The sequence below is a fragment of the Mustelus asterias genome, chromosome 16 (assembly GCF_964213995.1).
Source record: "Mustelus asterias chromosome 16, sMusAst1.hap1.1, whole genome shotgun sequence".
In the NCBI taxonomy this organism is placed as follows: domain Eukaryota; kingdom Metazoa; phylum Chordata; class Chondrichthyes; order Carcharhiniformes; family Triakidae; genus Mustelus; species Mustelus asterias.
This window is the reverse complement of record NC_135816.1, coordinates 76268716-76274853: the sequence shown is the minus strand read 5'-3', so window position 1 is coordinate 76274853 and position 6138 is coordinate 76268716. Positions and strand designations below refer to the sequence as shown.

At 43.1% G+C, this 6138-nt stretch overlaps 1 pseudogene; it reads right to left on the bottom strand.

Annotated features, from left to right (window-relative positions):
- Positions 1-4225: 4225 nt before the first annotated feature.
- Positions 4226-5785, bottom strand: LOC144505368 (dynamin-like GTPase OPA1, mitochondrial pseudogene; annotated as a pseudogene).
- Between the last annotated feature and the right edge of the window lie 353 nt (positions 5786-6138).

Sequence of the window (6138 nt, the reverse complement as noted above, 5' to 3'; positions counted from 1 at the left end):
TTCCACTGTGGAGGTGATGGCCTTCTTTATTGGCAGACTTGCAGGCTCATCTGTGATGCTGTACCTATAGGCTGATGTGTCAATTTTTATTGTAGTATGAATTGAAGGTACCAACACCTTGGTATTGCAGTGAAAATGCAGATTAAAGTCATGCAAGCTGAGCTTACTGCCATTCAAGCTATTTAAGCACTTGTGCAAGTCAGCTTGCTGCCACACAGTCTTAGATTTAGACAATGTCATCATAGCTGCCAATGCCAGTCTTCAAATGGGCTGCAAGCCCTCTCAGCAGTCTAGTAATCTGTCCTCCAGTACTTTGCTGAGATTACCAAGGTGCCGGCCAGGGAGAATGGCAGTTGCACCATAGAGCACCATAAGATGACTACTTATTTGGCTTCTCCGCCAGTGTCCTCATTGTTGCCCGTTTAAACCCCTTCCATCATGTCAAAATGGTGTAATCACTAGGTTAACACTGCATAGGAGCACTGGAATAGACAAAAGACACAGGACAATGGCACTAGTATTGGGGTGATAAGTTGATCTGTTTGCAGTCTGGTATGACTCCATTTACATATTTTGTTTTGAGTTTATTTTATGGTGACTTTTATTTTGATATTGTGGCCAAGCAGACACTGTAATGGTCAGTAGCAGGAAATTGAGGTGTGAGGCCATTGGTGAATGGGAAATTGGGGTTCTCTTTACTGGTTTTCCACTCAGATAACTTGATTACGATTGTACAAATGTGAGGTAATGCATTTTGGAAGGTCTAATACAGATAGGAAATATACAGTAAATGGCAGAACCCTTAAGAGTATTGATAAGCAGAGAGATCTGGATGTACAGGTACACAAGTCACTGAAAGTGGCAACGCAGGTGGAGAAGGTAGTCAAGAAGGCATACGGCATGCTTGCCTTCATCGGCCGGGGCATTGAGTTTAAAAATTGGCAAGTCATGTTGCAGCTTTATACAACCTTAGTTAGGCCGCACTTAGAATATAGTGTTCAATTCTGGTCGCCACAATACCAGAAGGATGTGGAGGCTTTGGAGAGGGTACAGAGAAGATTTACCAGGATGTTGCCTGGCATGGAGGGCATATGCTATAAGGAGAGGTTGGAGAAACTTGGTTTGTTCTCACTAGAACGACGGAGGTTGAGGGGCGACCTGATAGAAGTCTACAAGATTGAGGGGCATGGACAGAGTGGATAGTCAGAAGCTTTTTCCCAGGATGGAAGAGTCAATTACTCAGGGGCATAGATTTAAGGTGCGAGGGGCAAGGTTTAAAGGAGATGTGTGAGGCAAGTTTTTTACACAGAGGGTGGTGGGTGCCTGGACCTGGCTGCCGGGGGAAGTGGAAGCAGATACGATAGTGACTTTTAAGGGGCGTCTTGACAAATACATGAATAGGATGGGAACAGAGGGATATGGTCCCCGGCAGGGTAGGGGGCTTTAGTTCAGTTGGGCAGCATGGTCGGTGCAGGCTTGGAGGGCTGAAGGGCCTGTTCCTGTGCTGTAATTTTCTTTATTCTTTGTTCATTGTGGATAGCCTGGCCGGAAATGAATTATGCTGGTTACCTCCTCAATTTCTCCTCATCTTCCTCTTGACTTTCCTCCTCCACCCACGCAACTGATAGCTCTATAGCTGGTGGCAAGGGCTATTCTGTCATGATGGTTAGAGTGTGCACTAGATCACCATTAATCTTGACATGTGCTCTGCAAAGCACTGCAGCACTCCTCCAGAATGGTCCAGCCATTGGAAGCATTGTTTAAACAGCCAAACGATATGCTGTATTTCATGTGACAGAATGATCATAATTATAAAGATGCTGCCCGTGTGTATGTAGGTTGTACAGTGGAGTTATGAACCATGCCATCAGAGAATAGCTCTTGCTACCCTCTGACTTGATGTACTGATTCACATGAAGCTGGCACGATCACTGTTGCAGAATGAAGGCATCATATTTCCTGGATCTTGGGCTGCTTCGTGTATGGTCATAGGCCAGCTAGATGTGAGCAAGTGGAATCACTTTCATTTGTGGTACATCTCAGAGTTAATGGGTGGAATTTTCCCGCCGTGCATGCCCAAAACCGTAAAATCCCACCAGAGGTCAATGGACCTTTGCATGGTCCACCCCGTGCCCGCTACAATTCACTTGCAGGTGGGAAGGGAAATTCCGCACAATATGTGATCTCCACAAAGTGATATAAGTGCAGGATTATGGCACCCTGAACTCTGCCTGTTGCTGCAGTGAAAGAGGGAATGAGATATATTTAGCTCTGTTGGAATGCAGTCAGTAACCTCTTTTATGCAACTCTTGATGGCAAGCTGGATGAGTAAATACCGTCTGCTCCAGTTTGGAAAGAGCCAGGTGCATTAAAGTTCAAGGCCACAGACACCTTCAGAGCCATGAGCAATGTTGTCCTCACTCTGCTCATAAGAGCATCCTGGGTGGACGTGGCCATCAGCAGGGGGCTGACTGGAGAAAGTGGTTTGTGCAGGATCTTTACAGTCAAGATAATGCTATACTAATCCTTGTACACTTCAGCAACTTTTATCACTCAGAAAACCAAATTCCTCTCCATTTGCAGCAAGAACCACTAACCTGAAAGTCGATAATGATTCCATTAAATAGCACTCCTTCCTGCTGCAAACACATATTCGCCTTGATTGTTTAAGAGACCAAACTAGCTGGAATGTTGAGCTCCAAACCCATCTGCTGCCTCTGCTCATCTCCTGTACATGTGTCTGCGCTTTCTCCAAAATGATGAAGCCCACATCAGAAGTGTACATGCACGTGCTGCAGACACCATTTTAGAAGCAAATCTGCAATCGTAACATTGAAAAGCTGAGTGCTACACAGCTGAATTTTGTGGTCAAAATATCTTGTGACCAAAATCATCATGAAGAAACCATATGAGGGTGCAGGAGTCATTTATGTATGAAGCCCCACATTTCTACTTCCAATTTCTAAGGTGTTGAAAGGGTCAGACCTTGGGGAGTAAAATGTTTTCTGCAAAACTAATAAAGTGAATGATTTTACCCTTGCTGGGAGTCTTGCATACTTCCATTTAATGTTGGATATTTTGTACAAACTGAAACAGTTTGAAAGATATGTGCCCAGCAGCCTGGGCCTTTTATCTGTTTTATGATGTAAGTATATCATTAAAAGATTAATAGACCAGAATATAATAAAGGAAATATCAGTGCAAGTATTTCATTTTGGGAATGATCTCATGTGGAACCAGAAAGCAAACCCAGTTTCACTCTCCATGGGAGGAAATCTTATTAAAATATTCATTAATGGATGTTGAACTCACAGCACTAATCAAGCAGGTGCAGTGCCTGTGGACATGAACTGGGTGTAGTAGAAGAACATTTTGAAACTGCTCAAACAAAAGAGAAACATTTATTAATACCCTTTGCATTCTTTTATTAAAATCATGATGTATTGGAAAATTTTGCAGTGAGTTTATTTTAACTGTTTTCTGTTGGAAGCTATAGGATTGGGATTTTGAACCTGATCTCCACAGTAATGAATGAAGTGTCCATTAATGCAGAAGGAAGAATTTAAGGATTTGTACAGGCAGAAGATACAACTAGAAACATACTTGCTCTGATCTCTGGATTAAGATATGATCTTGCATGAGATGAAAAAATCCTAGAATTTACTCCTATCTGCATTTAAAACAAAGAACAAAGAACAGTACAGCACAGGAAACAGGCCCTTCGGCCCTCCAAGCTTGAAAACAAGTTATTGAACTATAGGATATAAATAACAGAGAAAAAATACGAGAAACCTGAGGATATGTTGCATATTTAATACAGGGTAATTAGGAGTTAGGACCGTTTTATTTGAACAAACATATGCAATGTGAGAGACAGCTGTTTTAGATATGAAATTTGTTTCCAGCTTGCATTGTCCCTATCACATTTTTTGTTATACTTTATAATTCACAGAAATTTCGGGAGAGGGGGGGATAACATTTCCCCTTGAAGATTCACTGCTCTTTTGCTCAATGTCCACCCGAGCTCACCTCACTCGGTAATACAAGGTCAGCTTATGATCACATTTTTGGTGCCATTCTTGGTGCATGATGCACTGAGAGAGCTCCAGGTTGTAGCACAGACTGTTTTCCGCAGCTCTTAAAGGGTTCCTGGTTTTCCCCTAATGCTGCAGTATTCGATTTTATCAAAACTAAACTAAATGGCGGTGTGTGACGAGCGACTGTGTTATTTTTCTTGATGAAGAGCTTCAATGAATACTTCTAACTTCTCTTGAATCTCACGAACCCTTTTGAGGTCCTCTGCTAGTTGAACTTGCCTTCCTGTCAACAGTTGAATTTGTTTAGCAATGTCATCAGCAAAACCCTCCAACACTTATTTCACATTCTTTTCGAGGCGTCTCACTTCAGTATTTGTTAGCTGTTGTTGGAGTGTGTTTGCTGTGATAGCTAGCATTCGCTGAATGTGCCAGAACAGGATGACGTTATTGCATTCAAGCTCAGAATCTACAAAATGCCTTTGGTAATAGTGGAAACCTCTTCTGCAAAGATTACAATGGTTCAGCGATTCCATTAGGAAGTGTTTTCGGTAGACTTGGTGCCAAGTATCTTTAATCAGAATGGTGTCCACATCTACATTTTTGGCCTCCAGGTTTTTATGAACTGTTGTAACTTCATTGTAAGCAAGATAAGCTGCATGTTCCTCAGTGATTTTTAGCAGCCGTTCCAGTTTGGTTTTGGTTTCATTTCAAACATGCTGTTCTGGAGACCGTGATTTCCAGTAGAACCACCTTTCTTGCCAATCTGGCCCCACCATATCATGAATTACAGATTCAGTATCTCGAAGACGGGTTTGCAAGGTTTCTTCCAGGAAATGGATAGCTGCATCCCACTGCTGTTTGTCAGATATGGAACGATCTTCTAAAGCATTGTGCTGGCTGACTCGCAGACTGTCTTCAGCCTGCTCATCCCATCTGTGACGTTTTATACTTTCATCTTTAACAGCATGTTTTAGTTTGTCAAAGATATCATCATGGTCCTTCCCTTTGTGCTCTGACATATATCGAGCAAATTCATCCTCCAAGGTTCCCCAAGCAACCTCTACTGCTTTGTGAGGCAACTGTGTGTCAGTCCGCTGCTTGAGCTTGATGTCCACTGTGGTATTGAATGTGCCTGAATTCACAGACTGGGCAGCAGGAAGGTCAATATTCTCTATCACATGTGTAGAGACTCTTTCCCACAGTTTCCTTTGCAGAATCTCTTCCCAGTGTTTTGGAGTAACCTGACCTAAGCTGATCACTTCATCCAGAATTCCATTCTTTGCCTTCTCGTATAGTTCATTCCTGTCGAGTTCCCTCAGCCGAGGATAGTTGTTCTTCCATTAAGTTTCAAGGTTGAAGCGAGTAGCTTTAAATGCATCAGCCTGTTGTTCCACAGACTCACGCACCATCTTCCAGAAACAGTCTGAAACTGCTAGGCTCAAGTTCTTAGTTGTCACTTGATGTGCTTTCAGCATCCCTGTCTTCAACAATTTTGAATTCTGAAAGAACTCTCCTTCATAATCTTTTATGGGATCAATACCTTCATTGGTGTTGCCTCTACCGGTAACAACTGCAAAGTAACCCAAAGCCTTCATTGGAAACAACTTGCCTTCCACAATCTGTTGAATCCGACTTGGACTGGTTAGGTTTTTCTCAGCTAGATCCACTTTGGTCAACACAAAGATGGTCCTTCTGCCTTGTGGGTCCATCTGGCTCACCAAGTCAGTTACAATACTGCGTTCAGGTAAAGTGGGATTTGGCGGTAGGGTTGGGCGCGCGGTTCATTAAGTTGATTTAAATGCATACTAATGCATTTAAATCATCGGGCTGCCCGATTCGGGCACGGGCTGGACCCGCACCCGAATCGGATGTCGGTAAAGCCACGATCTGCTCGGAATCGGGTGCAGATCGTGGTATAGGCCCGACCCCCAACTTTACCGCGTTTTGGTAAAATCGGGTCCATTGATTAGCAGAAAAGAGCAGCACAGATAGAGGTACAAAGACCACCAATGTGACCTGTAGTCTTGACCTGGGAGCCAAGAAGAAGAATTGTTTTATTTGTGTCTGTGCAAGGTTGAAAGGGTAAGTGCGTAAATAGGCT